Source organism: Peromyscus leucopus, chromosome 19, assembly GCF_004664715.2.
Source record: "Peromyscus leucopus breed LL Stock chromosome 19, UCI_PerLeu_2.1, whole genome shotgun sequence".
Taxonomy (NCBI): Eukaryota; Metazoa; Chordata; class Mammalia; order Rodentia; family Cricetidae; genus Peromyscus; species Peromyscus leucopus.
The window spans coordinates 13,630,124-13,652,384 of record NC_051079.1 but is presented as its reverse complement, the minus strand read 5'-3'; the positions used below and the strand labels follow the sequence as shown (position 1 = coordinate 13,652,384).

At 43.6% G+C, this 22,261-nt stretch overlaps 1 protein-coding gene across 2 annotated transcripts in view; it reads right to left on the bottom strand.

The window, feature by feature from the left end:
* Mapre2 (microtubule associated protein RP/EB family member 2) overlaps positions 1–22,261 on the bottom strand; it is a 148,951-nt gene that overhangs the window by 111,856 nt on the left and 14,834 nt on the right. For both annotated transcript variants that reach the window (XM_028887707.2, XM_028887708.2), the window contains exon 2: positions 15,332–15,393. The gene's annotated coding sequence lies outside the window, so the exon portion shown is untranslated. The remainder of the gene's footprint in view (positions 1–15,331; positions 15,394–22,261) is intronic.

Genomic DNA, 22,261 nt, shown 5'->3' with positions numbered 1-22,261 from the left:
TTTCCCTGTAACCCAGGAGCCTTCCATTTTCTGGAACTTTGTCACTCTCTGGTCCCCATCCAGGTTTCCAAAACTATGATGGTTGTGCTCCCGCTTCTACTTGATGATTTTGTTGTTTTTTGGGACAGGGTTTTGCTATGTAGCTGGTCTCAAACTCACAATCCTTGTGTCTGCGTCCTTATAACTGGTGTACAACATGATACCCAGTCTCATTATTTTTCAGTAATTGCCTTAATCTTATTAACGTGTACTAGCTGTAACTACTAACATGGTTCAGTGTGGCATTTTCACACATGCACACAGTAGTGTGACCAAATCAAACCCAGTGGAAGAGCTACAGAAGGTGGAAGCAAAACCATATTCGAATGGAACTTCTGTGGTTTTGTCTTTCCTTTGGTCTAAGACAGGATCTTACTGTAGATCAGACGGATTTCAGACTCCCCGGGGCTTGGCCTGCTGCTGCACCCTGAGCTACCATACCTGGTTAGACTGAAGCCAGTTTGACTAGACGTCTTAGTTAGGGTTTCTATTGCTGTGAAGAGACACCATGACCACAGCAACTCTTATAAAGGAAAACGTTTCATTGAGGATGACTCACTTACAGTTCAGGGGTTCAGTCCATTATCATCATGGGGAGTGTGGCAGGGAGCATGCAGGCAGACATGGTACTAGAGGAATAGCTGAGAGTCCTATATCTTGCAGGCAACAGGAAGTCAACTGAGACACTAGGCAGTATCCTGAGCATAGGAAACCTCAAAGCCCGCTCCCACAGTGACACACTTCCTCCAACAAGGCCACACCCACTCCAACAAAGCCACACCTCCTAATAGTGCCACTCCCTGTGAGATTATGGGGGCCGATTACATTCAAACTACCACACTAGGGTACTTGCATTTAGTTTGATATTTACTCCATGTCCTAAAATACAAACTTTAAAACAGTCTGGTGTTTGAGACTCTATACGATTAGACTTGGCCTAGCTTCTCCTTATCTCTCAATCCTGCATGATTGACATGCTTTCCCAACCCCTTTAGATGACTTATGTCTAGACTGTCACTTCTCCCTGTTGTCTGTTAATTTACAAAGGCAGCCAGGGCTCAAAGGCCGTTCTCCAGGACCATAATAAAGTAACCCCGATTCCCTCACAGTTAAAAGCGTGGCGAAACAGCAGTGAGGTAAGTGACTCCATTCGTGCTAGCAACACCAGTTTTTCCGACCACAATTCTCTTCTCTCCCTTGATGACAGCATAATCCAAAGTAATTTTTCTTAAATATGTGTAAAATTCAAAAATAATGCTGTAAGTTTTGATATCTTAATACACAATGAAAATACCAGCTTTTGAGGTCATTCTTTTAAATAAAGAAGTGTCACTAACTCCAGTAAGTTTTATTTAATAATGTGGGGACTATGTTGCCCTAAGCAGGTTGGATGGTCTTTTCCAAGACACCGTTAGCGATGTCTATGCCTCCTTGCTGGAAGTAATAATGTCATTACACAATGTTGTAAGCACTCAATTCATATTTTATGGAAACCAAGGGAAGCTTTTCTCCAGACCAAGTGTGGAAAAGGCTGCTAACAGTCCAGTCTAATTTATAAACCAAAGCAATGAATGCTACATGAGCCTGAGACACACCACTCCCCAGGAGCAAAACTAACACCAGAGACACCAGAATTCCATGAGAGCAATGCTGTCAAGTACATACAGAGTCATAACAGAACAATAAGCCAGCACTCAAAACAGGGGTTTAGAATCCAGCTGCCTGATAGGAAGTCCTGATGACCTAGAATCTAGTCTTTCCGGGAGGCACTCACAGGCTTTTCTTTAACCTTTACTGCTTAAGTCCTCTAGAGCAGCTGGCTCTTAACCTGACAGTCTGAGACTCTTGTGAAGTACTGTCTTAATACTGAGGCACAGCTAATGTCAGAACATAGACAAACATGTGAATGTGCTCACTTGAAGCTGAGTGATACCTGAGGTTAGGGATGCTGACAGCTCATGTCATCTACAGTACAAGACTCTACAGACCTCAGAAAGCACATACCAAATGCCCCATGTCTGCAGAGTAATTAGGATGTGTCATCTATTGCTATGGAGAATATTATATTTGCAAAGTAAAAAGAAGGCGTGTGAAGAGTCTTTAAAATCAGAGGTAATATCCAATCAGGAAGTTCATAGTATAATAAAAACCGAGTTCATGGGGGATGTGAGGACGAACAGGTCTGAACCTACTTGGGAGTATTATGTAACTATTTACAACCTATGTTTATAATACATAAAAGTTAACTTTGAAATGGACTCCATGCAGCAAACAGTGTTAGGCTAGTTAAGTGATGGTTTGTGATGCTATAAACTGTGTCTCAGACACTAAAACTACAGTTGTCCATGTGCATAGCAGCATACAGAATCACTCATGGTACAACAGGAAACAACCAGCAAAGTACTAGAATGTGCACAAGGTCTGACAACAGCCGAATGGAATGTGAGTGAGGACTGGAATGAAAAGACAAACATAAAATGAAGGCTGAGAAGTAGATGACACAGGGCATGGACGGCTGGAGAGATGTGATGTACAACAGGAGTCCACGGATACAACTGTACGGTGTAGGAGGTCATGCTAACTGACTTTCATGGATATTTTGACAAAAGAGTAATAGATGGCCAATTCTGAGATGATGGACTTGTTCTTTTTTTTTTTTTTAAATCTATTATCATTATTTTATGTATGAGTGAGTGTTTTCCTTGTATATATTTTTATGTATCACATCCATGCCTGGTGTCCCTGGAAGCAAGAAGAGGCTGTCAGATCCTCTGGAACTGGAGTTACAAACAGTTGTGAGCTGCTGTGTGGGTTCTGGGAATCGAACCCAGGTCTTCTGGAAGAGCAACCAGCGCTTTCAGCCTCTCAGCCATTTCTTCAGTCCTCCATCTCTATATTATTATTATTATTATTATTAATGACTTGTTTGTTTTTATTTCATATACATTGGTGTTCTGCTTGCATGTATGTCTGTGTGAGGGCATCAGATCCCCTAGAACTGGAATTATAGACAGCTGTGAGCTGCCATGTGGGTGCTGGGAATTGAACCTGAGTCCTTTGGAAGAGCAAGCAGTGCTTTTAACCAATGAGTCTTCTCTCCAGCCCTTCAAATTATTTCTATTATGAAAAATTTGAAAACACTATACAAGCAGAAGAAAAAAATCCCCTATGTAAGAGACACTGAGAAGGTGTGCAGGAACCAGTAGGTCTTTTGTGACAATTAAATGGTTACAGATGATTCTATATATTTATTGTAATACATAAGTACATGTAAGCACCTATATATAAACTAAGGTGATGTAGTATGACTTTGTTTCTTGAGTAGTCTTAATAAAACAACCAAATTGTACATCTTCTATGCCAGCAAGGAAGAGCTAACACATAACAACAAAAGTGGTAGAGCAAGGAAGAAGAGCAGGAGACAGAGAGGAGATGGAGGGAGAGGAGGAGGAAGAGCAGGAGACAGGAGATGGAGGGAGTGGAGGAGGAAGAGCAGGAGACAGAGAGGAGATGGAGGGAGAGGGGGAAGAAGAGAGGGTAGAGAGAGGAGATGGAGGGAGAGGAGGAGGAAGAGAGGGTAGAGAGAGAAGATGGAGGGAGAGGAGGAGGAAGAGCAGGAGACAGGAGATGGAGGGAGCAGAGGAGGAAGAGCAGGAGACAGAGAGGAGATGGAGGGAGAGGGGGAAGAAGAGAGGGTAGAGAGAGGAGATGGAGGGAGAGGAGGAGGAAGAGAGGGTAGAGAGAGAAGATGGAGGGAGAGGAGGAGGAAGAGCAGGAGACAGGAGATGGAAGGAGCAGAGGAGGAAGAGCAGGAGACAGAGAGGAGATGGAGGGAGAGGGGGAAGAAGAGAGGGTAGTGAGATTATCTGTATTACATCTCCCCTACTCTGCTTCAGTCCTAGGCTCGAGATCACGTGTCTAAGCATGAGCATCTAGCTGAGGACACCGCCTGCCGACACATGATGGAGATACTGAGGTGTGGGTTTGTCTCTGCTTGGGTTCTAATCTTGGTTCTGAATAGGACTTACTATTCAAATGACAAGTCTTGAGCAGCAGAGTCACTAACCCATTTGAAACTCCATTTCTCTAGTTAAAAGGCATTAAAGATTTTTATATAAGATACATAGAGTTAATGAAACAATGGGGCAGCCTACATCCAGCTGCTAACGGAATGCTAGGACACAGTATGCATCAGATAAAATTTGTTCTCCCACACTTACCCTTTGTACACAGGACTCTGGCATTCAGTTTAGCCTATTCAGATAAACTAAGATAATACCTAAAAAACAAAGAGAAATCACACACACACACACACACACACACACACACACACACACACACACACACACACACACTCGTGCTTCTATAGCTTCTGTCTAAAATAGGAGCCACTGGTCACATGTGGATCGCACTGAATCAATCATCATATAAAAAAGTCTAAAATGTGATTCCTGGGTTTCACAGCTGCATTTGGCATCCTCAGTGGCCACACGTGGCTTGTGGCCATCCAATGGGATAACACAGACTTAGAACATGTTCGCTGTCATGGCAGGCCAGCTCAGCTGCTCCACTTTGAATTTCCAGGGCATCAGTGGGGAAGACCAACATCACATGGTTAGTGTTTATCATATTTGCTCCTTGCTTCATTTGTTTTTAACCTACTCTTAAACCAGGACAGTAAAATCAGAACATGAAGTAAGATAAAAGGAGACAATTTGTGGCTGGGGTTTTTACAGATGCAGCCACCCGGGCACCAGCTGGTGAGAACCAGTGGCATTCTCTCAGCTACTGCAGCTCCCTAGGGAGGAGAACCCAGATATAAGATACCAATGGTGGTGACTTCAGACTACTGCTTACCTGGATCCCGGTTCTGCACACAAAGAAAATCTATAGAGGCACATGTGATGTTGAAAGTTTGCTGAGCAGCCAACAGGTTTATTTCTATTTGTAACACAGTAGGTGCCTTTGGGTCCGTCAGTACCCAGCACAGACAGACTTGTGAATGGAGGGCATAGTACCAAACTACCCAGTAAATTATTAAGAAATTGGTTGTAAACCAGGAGGCAGTGGCTTATGCCTTTAATCCCAGCACTTGGGAGGCAGATGCAGGTGGATCTCTGCAAGTTCGAGGCCAGCCTGTTCTACAAAGAGAGTTCCAGAACAGTCAGTGTTACATAGAGAAACCCTGTCTCAAAAAAAGAAAAAAAAGAAACAAAGAAAGAAAGAAGTTGCTATTTTGTTTTGCAGTGGTAAGGGTTAAACTCAGGGCCTTCTTCATGCTAGGCATGTACTCTACCACTGAGCTACATCACCAGCCCTTGTTTTTAATTTTTTGTGTGTCTCTGTGTGTGCACATTGCACATGTGTGTAGGTACCCAAGAAAGCCAGAAAAGGACATCAGATCTCCTGGAGCTGGAGTTACAGGCAGTTGTGAGCCACCCACGTGAGTGCTGGGCATTAAACTTGGATCCTTTGCCAGAGTATCAAGCGCTCCTAAACCCTGAGCTATTTCTCCAGCCCCAGCCCTTGGATATGATGAAATGGGGTGCAATGTGGCTAAGGCTGGCTTCATGGCCCTAATCGTCCTGCCTCGGTTTCTGAGGGCAGGGGTTACACTCATTAGCACGCCTGACGCCTGACTTCAAAGACATGTGAGGATAGTTTCCAGTCATCTCTATAGTCAACACAGGACTCAGGTGAATTAGTTCTAATGCCCATTGTTAATCTCATCGTAGTCCAAATAATTAGCAACTCTTTAACCCGTTAGTTTGCGCTTACAAAGTTTTAAAGGAAAAAATACTGAAGTATGAGGCTGCTTTAAATTACATGCATGATCGGAATCCATGTCTCTTCAAGAGGAGCATTTATAAAGTCTGCATCTGCTAGGTGTGCCTATCTCAAGGGGACTGCTGAACCCAGCTGGATGGAGAAGCACCTGTCCAGAACTGCACAACTGACCTCATGGACTCCAAAGCTAGTGACTCAGCGCACTGTGTCTCTAGTCAGGGTCCTGTCACTCATCAACCAGACATTTCAGTGTGTTCGAATCTCCCGTCCTTCTCCCTGTACCCAGCTTATCCCTGTACTCACTTTCTCCCTGTACCCAGCTTCTCCATGTACCTACCTTCTCCCTGTGCCCACCTTGTCCCTGTACCCATCTTCTCCCTGTACCCAGCTTCTCCCTGTACCCAGCTTCTCTCTATATCCAGCTTCTCTCTGTACCCACCTTCTCCCTGTACCCACCCTCTCCTCAGCACATGGCCTTCCTCTGACTTCACAGAGGCTACTCAAGGTACTAGGCCAGCCTGAAGTTTCCAGAAACCTCATTAAGCAACTGTAACACCAGAAGGGCAGCCTTCTTACTGTGTTTTGCTCTTTGTAACAGTGACACATACTCTCATTCATTGCCTCTTGCTCTTGTAACTTTTCAAATGTCTCTTCTACTGACTTTCTGTCATACTTGATTAGCCCAGATCTCTTCCATTTTAAACTGGCTCCTCTCTAAATGCCCCTCACCATCCTCATCTTTATAATCAAACATCTTAAAGGGTATCTTATGTTGCAGGATATGTTATCACACTGTGTGAAGATGTGTTGCTGTTTTACCTTGCCTGCCTAATGCACCTGATTGGTTTAATAAAAAGCTGAATGGCCAATAACTAGGCAGGAGAGATAGGCGGGGCTTCCAGGGAGAGAGAGGGACTCGGGGTGAATCTAGGTGTGTGGGAGACACCAGTGAGACACTGGGAAGTCAGGTGTACATTGTGGAGGATAGCGAACAAGCCACATGGCAAATGTAGATTAATATAAATGGGTTAATTTAAGTTATAAGAGCTAGTTGGGGACAAGCCCAAGCTAAGGCCAAGCTTTCATAATTAGTAATAAGTCTCCATGTCATGATTTGGGAGCTGGCAGTCCCAACAAGAAAGATTGACTATAATCTTAACCTACCTTCAGTCACAGTGGTTTTCAACTTGGGGGTTGAATGACCCTTTCACAGGGGTCACCTAAAACCATTGGAAAACACAGATATTTACAATTCATAACCATAGCAAAATTACAGTTATGATGTAGCAACGAAAATAATTTTATGGTTGGGGATCACCACAACATGGAGGAACTGTATTAAAGGGTTGCAGCATTAGGAAGTCTGGGAACCCCTGCGCTCTCTCTCGCTCTCTCTCTCTCTCTTTTTTTAAAGATTTATTTATTATGTATACAGTGCTCTGCATGTATCCCTGCAGACCAGAAGAGGGCACAAGATCTCATTACAGATGGTTGTGAGCCACCATGTGGTTGCTGGGATTTGAACTCAGGACCTCTGGGGAAGAACAGCCAGTGCTTCTAACCTCTGAGCCATATCTCCAGCCCTCTCTCTTTTTTTTTTTTAATGAAAAGTTTTTTCATACACTATATTCTGATCCTGACTTCCTCTTCCTCCACTCCTCCTAGGTACATACCTCCTGCCTCCCCAGGCATCCAACTCAACACCCTTTCTCTCTCTCTCTCTTTAGAAAGCAAACAAGCAAACAAAAACCAAACAAACCAGGATTAAAAAAGAAAGAAAGAAAACCCCAAAACTCAAGAAACACATACACATCCCATAAAAACACAAGATCTGAGACTATGATACACAGGCAAAAGGCCAGTAAGACAAAATATGCCCAAACAAAGAAATATGAAACAAAAAAAATCTACAAAAATATCATTGAATTCATTTGTGTTGGTCATCTACTGCTGGGCATGGAGCCTACCCCTAAGTGTGGTTAATGTACTCAGTGAGATTCCATTGGAGAAAAGTACTTCTTCCTTTGCAAGTGGGTGTCAATTAGAGATAGTTTATTGGTTGGGGTGGGAGCCTGTGTCCACTTCTCCATCTCAGGGCTGGGACCTCACATGGCTTGAACTTGGGCAAGGTCCTGTGTGTCAGTCTGTGAGATCACATGTGCATCAATCCTGTTGTGTCTGGAAGATGCTTTCCTTGGTGTCCTCCATCTCCTCTGGCTCTTACAATCTTTCTGCCTCCCCTTGCACAGAATCCTCTGAGTCCTGGGGCCTCTGTATCTTGCTTTCTTCCCTGCTTCTCAATTTCCTGCATCTGGCTTCCACTCTGATCATGGCATTGAAATCACACTTAGCAAAATCTCTTTGTCGCTAAACCATCAAGCGCTTTTAGTCATCACCTTATTTAGCCTCCGAGTACCATTTGGACTTACCTACCCTTTGCTCATTGTTGCAAAATTGCTTTTCCTTGGCTTTTATGATCCAAATTAGGCTCTGGTCTTTCTCTGTTTACAGCTAATATTCATCTGTCAGTCTTTCTTCCTGCCTTATTCTGTCTTTCTCTAAAACTATGTGTGTGTGTACACAGGTATGTGTGTGTGTGTGTGTGTGTGTGTATATGTGTGTGTGTGTATCATAAATCTTTGCCATGTTAATCATTGATTAGATAGACAGTTTTGTAATGTTAGGTACACTCACATTGTACAACCATTGTCACCAGGCATCTTTCAAACTTTTTCCTTTGCTGGACCAGTGAGATGGCTAAGCAGGTAAACACACTTGCAACCAAGACTGATGACCTGAGTTTGGTCCTTAGAACCCAGAGGGTGGAAGGGATCCAATACCCACAAGTTCTCTGATTTCCACATGGGTGCCATGGTGTGGCCCACACCACTAAACTACATAAATGTAAACCCTTTTTAATTGAAAGAATATCCATTTGCTGACCATGCAAATGAATCCTTGACTTCTTCCTCACATAATCCTATTTCGCATCCATTTCCTTCACTCCAGGCAGCCTCCATAGCCAGAGGCTCATTAACTTTCCCCTGGATTTCCGTGTCTATTCTTGTGTTGCTCCATGATCCAGTTTGCTGCACAGCTGCCCGAGGGGCAGATCTGAGATGGAGAGCGGGCTTTTTAGCTTTCTGTCTCTGCTCTGTCTTCTCAGCTCTGCCCTGCCCACCCCTTCCCACCGCAGCCAGGCTTCATAGTTCTTTTGTTTTCTCCACAGATCCTCTGCTGCTGCTGCCTTTTCTACCAACATTCCCTTTCTCCAGATTCCCCCCCCCACCCCCCATACACCTGGATACCCGTCTTTTCCTTTTGGACTGAGGTTGGTTGGATGTCACTGAGTTTGGAAGCCTTGCCAGACCTTCCCATACAGGCTGGGGCTTAGCTGCCTCTGTGCTGAAGATCAAGAGTGTGGGGCTTGGTAAAGGGAACCGTTTTCCAGAGTCCTAGGCATAACTAGCAAATGTAAGAATGTGTCCCAACTTTCTCTCGTTTCCCAGAACTCATCTGTTTATTACTCTTTACAGTTTTAAATAAAAGCAGGGCAATGGTGGTGGTGCATGCCTTTAATCCCAGCACTCGGAGGCAGAGGCAGGCAGATCTCTGTGAGTTCAAGGCCAACCTGGTCTACAGAGCAAGATCCATGGATCCATGACAGCCAGGGCCACACTGAGAAACCCTGTCTTGAAAAGCAACAACAACAACAACAAAAAAAAAAAAAAAAAAAAAAAAGAAAGAAAGAAAAAAGAAAGAAAGAAGGAAAGAAAAGAAAAAAAAGAAATTTAAATAAAATCATTGCTGTTATAGAAGATGGGTAAAGCATGCATTGATTGCTCAGGTTTATTCTCCTGTAGTTCTACAGATGAGGATAAAGCTGTGAGTACAGAACAATGAGAATCCAAACCAGCAGGTGCCAACCCTCAGACTCTAGCAAGTTACTTGAGGGTCATGATCATAGACATTGCTGGCCCTATGTCTACCTGTGCATGCTTACTAAGGATCTCACTGTTGCCCATGTCGGCTGACTCCAAAGAGTCACAAAGTCCTCATTCCAAGGATTTACCAATCCTTACCCAATCTGACTCATATATATAGGCTCGCTCGCTCTGTGTATGTGTGTGTGAATGTGTATATGTGTGTGTGTTTGTTTGTGTGGTATGTGTGTCTGGAGTGTGAGTGTAGACTAGAAGACAGTCTTGAAAATAAAGTTTGGAAATAGGGTTTCTCACTGAGCAGAAACAACTCATCAGTTGGGTAGGTTGGCTGGCTGGTAAGCCCTAAGAATTTATCTGTTTTCCCCTTTCGAGCAGTGGTTTTAAGTGTGCACTACCATGTCCACCTTTTTATGTGGGTGCTGGGGATCAAACTCATGTCCTCACACTTGCAAGGCAAGTGTTTTACCAACTGAGCTATCTTCCCAGCCCCAGGGTTTTGTTTGTTTGTTTAAGATTCTCTGCTCCACTAAATAGCATGTGCTAAAGTTCTGTTGTTTACCTGTCAGCCCCAGCTGTTCCCACAGAACTTGGAAAACAGCTGGCATCAGTACAGGTTTATGGAATGAATGGGAAAAAGCATCGTCGTCCCTGTGTGTCCAAAACCAACTAATTTAATGGTTCAGTCTGGTCGCCCTTATGCCCTCTCACATGTCCATAGTACTTTAACTGGGCTTCTCCTGTAGTGAGTCTCATTTTCTACATTTTATTATAGTCGTTTATGTGTATATTTTTTAGCTCTAGTAAAACTTTAAGACAGAAGCTCCCCCATTTTTGCTAATGATTAAAACTATAATATGTCATTCACATTAGGCACATGAACAATAAGAACATTGCTCACTCATATGTAAATTTTATATATGTTAAAATAGTATTACTAATACATTACTTACTCTTTCTTATAAGACTGCTTTTATAATTTCACATTTTAAAAATGTGAAAATACTAGCTTCCCATTGTGTATGTTTGAAAACTATTCCTTATGATAAAAATGTAGTTAACTAGATTCAAAATTATAGAAATGGTCAGACTTGGGAATTCCAATGCTAGAATTTTGTCCTTGAGAAATAGATAAAGCTGACAGATAAGACCCAACCTAGGACCTCAAGATGTAGACAAGGACTTTCTGATTGGCATTCTGGTTGCTCAGGAAAGAAGGCTGGAAAATTGACCAGTGGGAAATTATGAAATTAGAAAGCTTCTCTGCTACAGGGGAACCCTTAATGGAGTAGAGACAGCTTACAGAGTGGGAGAAAATCTTCGCCAGTTACATGGATTTTCATTTTCACTTATGTGTGTGGACTTATGTGTGTATATGACTGTATGTGCCTGTATGTGTGTGACTGGAGGCCACAGGTCAACATCAAGGCTCTTCCTCTATTCCTCTCCACCTTAGTTTTCGAGACAGTCTCCCAATGAACCTGGAGCTCCTCACTGATTGGCTAGCCTGGTTGCTCTTGAACCTTGAACCCTAGCATGCGCCTGTCTGCCCACCAGCCCAGGATGACAGGTGTGTACTATCATGCCAGCTTTTTATGTGGATACTAGAGATCTGAACCCAGGTCCTCATAGTGTAAGCAAGTACTTTGCCCACTATCCAGCCCCCCCCTTCCCGTCAGCTGCCAGAACATACAAAGAACAGAAAAACTAAACAACAAGAAAGCAAATAACACAATCAATAATGAATTAATAAAATAAGCAGACAGTTGCTATAAGATGAAATACAAGTAGCCGATAAACATATGAAAAACTTACTAGCCATCAGAGAAATGCAAATGTAAGTAGATCCAGAGTCCATCTCACCCCGGTTGGAATGGCCACTAACAACACAGATAACAAGTGCTGGTGTGACGCAGCAGTAGTGAACCCTTAGCACGCCACTGGTTGGGCTGTAAACGAATGCCACCACTATAGGAGCTTCTCACAACTTAAGTCTGCCATTGGGCGGAGCTGTTCTTACTCCTGGGCATTTACCTGAAGGACTCAGACCACAGAGATGTTGCACGTTGGTGCTCACTGCCGCCGCGTCCACAACAGCTGAGCTACGGAACCAAACCAGTCGCTCGCTAACAGAGGAACAGATGAAGGAGACGAGGTTCACATACACAATGGAATTCTTTTAGCCGTAAAGAAAGACAGAGCAGGACCGTACTACAGCTTCCACGCTGAGATTTTTCTTATTTGTTTTTTGTTTGGGTTTTTTTTGGCTTGATTTTTACAATTTTGTTTTGGGGGCAGGTTGCGAGGGTACGGGGCAGAACGGAGAGGATGGGGAGGTGAGCGGGCTTGGGATGCATGATGTGAAATCCATAAATAATTGATAAAAATTTAAAAAAAGAGAGAAACACAAAGCTATGTAGTTTGCAGGAAAATGGAAGTGACTGGAAGTAATCATATTAAACAAATGAAGTCTGCCTCACAAAAACAAATACCAGGTGTTTCTAACATGGGTGTGCCTTATACCGAGACATAGAATCATTTGTGTGGGTATGACATGAAAGCAGAAACAAAACTGTCTAAGGGAAGAAGAATAGCAACAGGAGGGGCTGGAGAGACCAGGGGGTAGGAGAGTGTGCATGTGTGTGCATGTTGCCTGCATGTGGCAGTCATAGGCCAGCCTTGGATGTCATTCCTCAGAAGCTAAGCGTCTTTGAGACAGGGTCTCTCATTGGCCTAGAGTTGACTGGCAAATGAGTCCTAGGGATCCACCTGTCCATGCCTCCTCAGTGCCGAGCTGACAAGTGTGCACCGCTACACTTGGATTTTTTTTTTAAAGGTCGATGAAATTTTTTTTTTAATTTTAAAAGCATTTATTTATTTTATGTATGAGTATTTTGCCTGCATGTATGTCTGTGCACCATATATGTGGCTGGTGTCCGTGGTCCGTGGGGTTCCAGTGGGGCATTGGATCCCTCGGAACTGGAGTTAGGGATGGTTGTGAGCCACCATGTGGATGCTGGGAACCGACCCTGGATCCTCTGCAAGAACAAGCGCTCTTAGTGCTGAGTCATCACTCCAGTCCACGGCTGGTTGTTTACTTGGGTACTAGGACTCAAGTGCTTTCCTGAATGAGCTACCCCACTTGTATGAAAATTAAAGTAGAATTTAAAAAGTATTCGTCCCAGAGCTCCAGAGAGAAGATTTATAAAGAGTTAGAGTCTAGATAATGGCTCACCCTTTTCTATTACTTCTTCACGCATGCCAGTTGGGATGCAGGGTGATGACGTGATTTACCATCCATGGGGACATCTGAGGGCAGATAGGGGTGCCAGCGGGTCCATACTCAGGGCACTGAAAGTTAATCGGGACTATCCCAGGCGCACCAGACAGATCCACCAGTGTGGCCACGATTCACTTCCACAAGTCCCCCGGAACCTTGCCAGGCCAGCTTCCTATGGGTACAGGAAGTTCAGGCAGTTTCTCTTCTCTTCTTGGTCCTTCCTTGCTCTGTTGCTCTGAGCTACCTTTCTCCTCTCTGACCCCACTCTGCTCTAAAGCCAGCTGGGCCTGGGACCCTTGGGGTCCAGATATCTGCTCGACCAGGGTGAAAGAGAAAGGCTGAGCTCTGGGAGTCCAGGCGAAGAGAGGAGGAGGGATTATATGAGCAAGGAAGGTCAAGGTCACGAAGGGGAAACCTACAGAGACAGCTGACCTGAGCTAGTGGGAGCTCACAGACTCTAGACTGACAGCTAGGGGGCCTGCATGGGACATGTGGGTGACAATTGTGTAGCTTGGTCTGTTTGTGGCCCCTAGCAGTGGGACCAAGATCTGTTCCTGGCATGTGAGCTGGCATTTTGGAACCTATTCCCTATGGCGATATGCCTCGCTCAGCCTTAATACAGGGTGGGAGGAGCTTGGTTCTGCCTCAACTTGGTATGCCATGCTTTGTTGAATCCTGTGGGAGGCCTGCCCCTGTCTGAGGAGTGGATGGGGGTGGGAGGTGGGGTAGAAAGGAGGTGGGGAGAGGGAACAGGAGGAGAGGAGGGAGGGGAAACTGGTTGGTATGGAAAATAAATTATAAAAAAGAGTAAGAAGAAAAAGGCTTCCTCATTCCCTCTGGTGACCCTTTATCGTCCCAAACCAACACAAATGACAGTTCTGTATGTACATGCACATTTCTCTTGGTTTAATATCAAGGAGACTTCCTAATAAATAACCTGAGTGGGAGGGGGTGGGGCATCGGGTTTCTTTCCTCAAATGAACCTCTCAACAATGTCCGTCTCCCCTAGAACATTTCTCACAATGGGGCATGAAAGCAAATGTACCATCCTCACAGATTTGAGACTTGAATGTGCACCAATGCCTGCTGGAGAATTATTCACAGACTTGAGCCTTTAACACATACCTTCTAGAGAACTATTTGAAGACGAGGTTTCTAATTTTAGCATTCCAAAAGTGAAAACAACACATACAGTCCCATACACATCCTTCTACATCTCTACACTTTTTTATTTGCATATTATTGAGGGAAAAGAAAACACTTTTGATGAAATCTAGGTAGAACCTGATGCCTGAGACCAGTCACCACACGAACAATTACGACGCACAGCTTTGAAATCTCTCCGAATGGCTTTCCAAATATTGCCATCTGGTGGAGTTTTAGTTAATTGTTCCTTTGTTCTGGAGAGCCCCTGGAGGTGACCATTGAAGGCTTTATCAGGCAGAGGTTTAGGGCACCAGCGGGAAACAGCTGAAGCTCGAAATGATCCAGTCTCAGGCAAACCAGAAACTGAAGACTTCCTGGGGCTGCCAGGGGCTTCCTGGGGCTCTGTCACTGTGGCGATGTGTGTTTATCACATGATCCCTCCCTCCCTCCCTCCCTCCCCGTTCCTTTCTTCCTCTTCCGTTCATCCCTTCCCTCTTCCCACCCCGGCCTCCCTTCTTCACCCTGCCCTCACTCCTCACAGAGGTTCACCTTATATTCTTAATAATAACAAATACAACTATATTTACTTAAAAATAACTCGAGGAGGTGGAGAGATGGCTCAGAGGTTAAGAGCACTAGCTGCTCTTCCAGAGGACCTGAGTTCATTTCCCAGCACCCCCATGGCAGCTCAAGACTGTCTGTAACTCCAGTTCCACGTGGTCCTACACCCTCACACAGACATACATGCAAGCAAAACACCAATCCACATAAAATAAAAATAAATAAATAGAATGAAAGCCACCACTTTCCTCTATTAAAAATAACTTTCTAGTTAGAAATGTCCCAGGATTATTGTGACCATATCTTGATATGTCTCCCTCCAATGGCCACTCATAAGGTCTCCCAAATTAAACATTAACTGGCTTGACCATGTTTCAGAGGACTTTCTGTTAGCAGTCTCTAGCTCTTAGCACACCGGGGAAGGGTATCATTTGGAGAGCAGCACCTTGCAGAGTGCATTTATTCAGACACTGTCAGCGGAATTTGAAAACCAGCCGGTCATTCAGCAGTAGCAGCAGGAACCTCAGTTTCATTCAGAGACAAGGAATCTACAAGACAGATCATATTGAAACCTTACTTTGAACATCCAGGCACTCTCCCTGGCTGTTGAGATGAATGGTTCCTCTGGGAAACAGGATCCTGGAAGAGGAGAAAAAAAAAATAAGAGAGAAAGTAAGGTCTTGAAAAAAGAATTTAAAGAAAAAACACCCCCCAAATATCTAAAACCAACTGATTTTACTTTGAAAACTTGAACTTTTAGTATAATTGCAGATTTAGAAAAGAATTATTTTTATTTCCCAATCTCCCTAGCATGGTGTGATATGATTAAAGTCCTGCACTACCAGATAGCCCAGAAGCAAGGCCTCTACTGGGGTGTCACGTGCCAACATCAGTTAGAGTTTGGACTTGCTCAAACTCAGCCTAATTTGCAGGGCTTTTTGTTGTTGTTTTTTGTGGGGTTTTTTTTGTTTTGTTTTGTTTTGTTTTGTTTTTTAAATCTAGTATCAATATGGGCTTAATCTAACTAAAAACATTTCTGACTAATTTAAATAACATAAAAATTATAAACAATGTCAAGCCAGACTTGAAAAGATACATACAACAAACAGAAATGTATTTGCATTCTATGAGTTCACTATTCCCTCCAAAATACTATCTGGCTGAATCATACAATTGACAAAAGATAGACCCAATTCTGGAGGTTGAGAGATGTGGGAGGTCCTGGCTTTGAGGCCCACCATGGGGGCTATAAGGAGACTGCTAATGGTCCCACCAGATATTGCTAAGCGTGACCTGACATGCATGTGTGCACATTCTTACCTGCCTTTCCCATCATCCCCAGCCACAAGTGAGAGATGACCCCTCCCACTTTCCACCTGGATTCTCTCCCTGAACATTCATGCGCTATGTTTTCTGTCTATGACCAACCCCTGAGACAGGGTCTATCTGTGTAGCCCTGGCTGTCCTAGAACTTACTCTGTAGACCAGGCTGGCCTTGAACTCACAGAGATCTGCCTGCCTCTGCCTTCAGAGTGCTGGGATTAAAGGTGTGTGCCACCACCACCCAGCTCTGCTTTGGGTCCTTATCTAGAACCAACCACACACCAAGAATAACACATGTGCAGCAAATCTAACATGATGAACTTCATCCCGGACAAGGCTCTAAAGGTGCTACAGCTGATTTTGAAAAGGTGGGAATGGGGGGAATTTTACAGTTTTTATGTAAGGGTAGTGAAAAAGAAAAGAATGAAATGGTAAATGTTGAATGAATAAAAGCTTGGCGACAGCTGGATTGTTAATGTTACACACGGGCACATCCCCCAGTCTAGGGGTCTGAAACCCAAAAGTCTCCCAAATCTGAACATCCTTGAATGACAACATGGTGCCACACATGGAGGAAGGATGTCACACTTCGGAAAGGTTTCATGCGCAAAACCATTTAAAATATATAAAATAACCTTGGGGCTACATGACCAAGTGTATATGAAGCACAATGAATTTTGTGTTAGGCCTGGGCCCCATCCTTAAGATAATTCATTATGTATATGCAAATATTTAAAAACATCAAACAGTTGAAATTTCATATCTGGTGCCAAGCATTTCAGTTAAGAGAAACTCACCAACAGTGTTCAGAGTTCAGATGAAACTTACATTTTCTAGCTTATTTAAAAGTCAGAAGATTTCTTATTAATGATTTTAAGAATTGAATTCAGGAAAACACTATAATTATATATATATTTAATTTTATATTGAACAGATAGAATGAATGCCCTTATTTGTTTTATAACAGAATTTACTTCTGTGGGGGTATTTCATATGTTTCTTTAATTTAGTACTGGTTTAATAAACTAAAATTCAGATTAAAAAACCCAGCTCTCATCAATATTGACTCCCATCCTAAAGTCTTCCAATTTTTCAGAAATCTTAGCTGAGTTAGAATAAAATTTTCATTTGTCTGCTTTATTTAACTAGTCCTCAGTAGCTAAGCTACCACACAAGATGTTGGTTACCAAGCCCGGGAGGCAGGAGCACAAGTGCCTATAAGCCAAACAATTAGCCCTTGGACGGTTCTGTCTCATCTATACCCAAGTGAGTTTCCTGTGTTTGTTCAGAGCAGCCAGTTGCTAATTACTCAGCAGCTGCGACAGGTCAGCTTAGAGAATCGTGAGATCACCTATGGAACCCTGTATGTGTCAGACAGAACACAGAGTTTTATCTAATTTAATTATTTATTAGATAAAACCATCTTATCATAAACAAAACGGAGGCTCAGTGTAATGGGGCAACCAGTCAGATGTGTAGCTAGCGGGGACTTATAGACCTTACCCTCTGCTCTCTCTTCCTCTCACACCTTGAATCTTAAAAGCCAGACCTTTGGGGCTGGAGCGATGACTCAGAGGCTAAGAGTACTGGCTGTTTTTGCAGAGGACCCAGGCTCAGGTCCATGCACCCACATGGCAGTTCATAACGGACCCTAGCTCTAGGAGATCCAGTGCCCTCTTCTGGTCCCTGCAGGCACATGACAATACATACATGCAGGCAAAACATGTATATACATACAATACAAATAAATCTTTTTTAAAAGCCAGTCCTTTGATACATCTTAGTAACAGCCGGGGGGGGGGGGGGGGGGGGGAGACACGTAAGCAAACAAGGAGTCTAGTGAAGATTCTTAGCCTTGACATCAAAATTACAATCTGTTAAAAGAAAATGGATAAATTGGTCTTTATCAAAATTAAAAACTTTCGCCCATGTGAAGTAGATATAAATGCAAATTATGAACTAGGAGATACATTTTATCTATAACTGAGGAAGAGCTAATATCTGGGGTATCAAAACTCAACAGCAAGAAAATAAACAATTAGAAATGGGCAAGAGAAATGAACAAACACTTGAGGAGGAGGCCAGAGAGCAAGAAAGCACAAGAAATGGTACTCGATGCCCCTGGGCAGCAGGTGGCTGAAGATTAAACCATAAGGATGGGAATAATAGGCTGGCAGAAATGCAAGCTAGCAATAATATACATGAGGGCAAGGAGTCAAAGTGGACTGTTTGTATGACGCTTGTGAGATTCAGCACAGAAAGGCCCAGCTTTTGATAAAAGCAACCTGGATGAACCTTCCAAGCATTTCCTTGATGGAATAAAGTTTTCTCTGGTATAACCCCACTCTCCTCCTACATTTGCATTACCAAGTTTTAATTTTATTTTATCTATTTTATTTTATTTTACGTGTCGGAGTAGTTTGCCTGTGTGTGTGTGTGTGTGTGTGTGTGTGTGTGTGTGTGTGTGTGTGTGTCTGTGCAGCACATGAGTGTCTGGTTGCCGTGAAGGTCAGGAAAAGGTGGTGGATCTCTTGGAACTGGAGTTACAGAGAGTAGTGGGCCACTGTGTGGATGCTGGGGACCTGACTTAGTCCTCTGCAAGAGCAACAAGTGCTCTTAACCTTGGGAGCACACCCCCCCGCCCCCCCCCCCGGCCTTCCACCTGTCAATTCTTCATCCAAAGGTGAAACACTGATACTAATGCCTATAGTGAAAATAAAGTGAGTTCTAAACACCAGCTAGATGCTTCATGTATTTTCATGAATCTAAATTTGATGAAGTTCACACCAAAACAGGAATTCCCCCGAATTCCTCATCTAGCTGCACAGGCATAGAATTTTATTCTTTGTTGGATTTTTGTGGACAAGGTCTATTTCTAAACTGGACTACAACATGCCTCTCATCTTATCAGATCACACAGATTTTTGGTCTTCTGTCATACTGAGCACCAGGCAACTCTTCAGAAACGAGCAGCAATTAGCTACCTCTGCTATCTATGACTTTTTTTTTTTTTTAATTGAAAAACAAATTTGTTAGGATACACGTCGTGGTATCAAACAAAGCACATTCTCTACTTCCACAGAAGTATATGCTCCAGAAGTCTCTAATCCTTTTTTCAGCAAACTCAGTGTTCCAGCATCTCACATCCAAGGTATGCCAGCAGAATATCTGTTTTACTTAAGGAAGGTTTTCCCTCCCCTGAGCCCAAGTGACTGCTGACTTCATGCCTGGCCATAAAACCTCAAGAACATAAGAGATACAACAGGATAGAAACACGGATGTCCAAGTATTTCCAATCATGCATGCCATTGGGTAATTTATTGTTCTTTAGTTGCTTTGTAGCCAGGTAATACAGCTTCCAATCCACACAAGGTCAAATCATTCTGTTCTTAGAGGCAGCATCAGACCTTCCCAGTGGCTCCTGGAGTTTTCAAGGAGGTGGTACTGCTGGGCGCTGAGTCTGGGTTTCCGCTCAGGGTTTGACTCTGCTGTCTCGGGGCTTTAGAATGAGTTGTATATCCTGAATTCCAAACTCCCGACGGCACTCTGAGATACGGAATGGCTCCAGCTGTGGATCATATTCTATCCTGTGGGAGGTCCACAGCTTTCTAGGAACAGGGCATCTTATAAACATTAGCAGAGAGGCACATGCTATTAATCCTGAGACTGATCTTGCTTGATACCAACTCCCAGCAAGCACCACATCAATTAGTGGTCTTGGGCTGGGATTGCGGCCTTGCCAGGGGAAGCCTAGGGCCGCCAGGGGCTCACTGCCGGCAAACACAGGGCTCGGCACGCACCAGAGAAACCAGAAACCAGTGGAGGAGGGTGTGTGCTGGCAACGGAGGTCAGGTTCCACGGGGCCTTGGATATTAAGTCTGGTATGACTCACTCTCCTTAAGAAAGACAAATTACCAAATAATCCATGCTATGTATTTAAAGACTTTTAAAAAATTGCTCTATGATAAAGGGATTTGGGCGGTATATACTGAGGGTGGTAATGGAGCTATAAACTTCTCGGGGTTACATGATTTGGTTTCCATACACTGAAAGGACAATCCCAAACGATAGCTACAAATGTGGCTTCTTTTCTTTCAAGCACAGCATAACTGTCTTCTCAGAATCCTCATTGATCCATCTGTTGCTTCCCACGTGAACCAGGACAAAAACAATTTTTAAGATTGCCCTTTCTATTTTAGAGTTTTTTTTTTAAAGAATGGTGCTGTGAAAGTAAAAATTTTTTAAAAAGACATGGCAAACTGCATCCATAAGAAATGCTGCATGCACCAGAACCCCACAAAATGCTTTCTATAATTGCACCATTGAAACCAACTGTTTAATCTATTTTTAATCGTTTGCCATTGGAAACATAGATATAGAATAGCCCTTTGCTCTGTGTGTGATTGACAGCAAAATGTAACAAAACAGGAATATCACCCAGGGAGCTTCAGTTCCATGTTTTCTATCAGAGCTTATAACACAAACAGTGTTTGGGACGCGGTGGGAACTAAAGACATGTTTTCCATGTGTTCCGTCTTTGTGGTCTGTTGTTCCCCTGGCCCACTAAGGAAACAGCATACTAAGGATGTCACAAGGGTAACACTCTGTAGGTTTGTCAGGGTGACTGGCGTTAGGACACCCGGGTTGAGAGCTGCCACGATCTCCCTTAAAACATGGAAGACGTTCACTTTTTGCATCGTGCTTTGTGAAAATCTTTTAAAACTCTCCTTTTTTTTTCCCTTACTATTTTCAGAAAAGTGTGTGGAATGTGTTACTAGGTGAATGGCACTGTGGGGATGTCAGCACAGCCTCTGGACACAAGTTTCCTGTCTAAGCCCACGTGAAGAGCCCAGGACTGTTCTCGGTGCCTCTGCCGTGGGCTTCCCATGTAGAGGAACCTACTCCCAAATGCGTGGGAGTTATATCAGTAACTCAATCCCTTGAGCGGAAGATACATCCTGAATTCCATCTGACTAGGAGATACTCTAGGATGTGCCAGAGGTGAAGCTCCAGGCACACTCGAGGGAGAAGGGGCTTTAAGGAGGAAGTCCAACCAAAACGTCCAGTGTGAAAATATGTGCATGTGTGTGTATGCTCACATGTGAGTGCATGTGTATGTGTGTTCACATGTATGTGGAACCTAGATGTCAACCTGAAATATTGCCATGCCTCAAGGGCCACCTCTCTTATTCCTTTGAGATGGTGTCTCCCTTTACCCTGGAGTTCACCAAGCAGGCTAAGTTGGCCTACCAGTGAGCCCCAGAAATTGTCCTGACTCTGCTTCCCAATACTGGGATGAAAAGCTTGAACTGTGGTGGCTCACACCTTTAATCCCAGCACCCAGGAGGCAGAGGTAGGCAGATCTCTGAGTTCAAGGCCAGCCTGGTCTACAGAACTAGTTCCAGGACAGCCAAAGCTACACAGAGAAACTCTGTCTCTAAAAAAAAAAAATCAAAAACAAAAAACCCTGCACATTACTATTCTTGGATTTCTTATGTAGTTTCCAGGGATTGAACTCAGACCCTTATGCTTGCCTAGCGACACTTTATTGACTGAATATCTTACCAGCCTCCTTGAAGTTTTTAAAGAACTTCCTTCCATTATATCTATTGCTGTTTTTTTTTTTTATAATTTTTCTTTCATATGTATGTGTATGAGTGCTTTGTCTGCACGTATATATACGTATCATGTGCATGGCTGTGCCCGCAGAGGTCAGAAGTGAGCATTGGATCCTCTGGAACTGGAGTCAAGGGTGTTGTGAACCACTGTGTGGGTGCCAGAAACCGAACATGGGTCCTCTGCAAGGGCAGCAAGTACCCACTGAGCCACAACTCTAGCCCCCAGTTGCTGTTTTTTTCTTTTGTGAGGTGGGGTCTTGCTGTGTAGCCCATGTTGGCTTGGAAGTCGCTATATAGACCAGGTTGCCGTCAATCTTGTGATCCTCTTGCCTCTGTCTCCTCAATGTTGAGATTATAGGCAAGTACTACCACATCTGGCTACTTCCAAAGTGTGCAACCTTTTTCATGTATACCAATCAGTCCCCAAATCATAACTCATTGCTCCGGTTCCCCCTGGCTGCTTTTTGATTTTTTTTTCCTCCTTTATGATGTTCCTGTGGGAACACGCCAGGGCTCTGGCTCACGGATACAAACCTGTGTCTTAGTGTTCTTTCCACCTTTCCCCA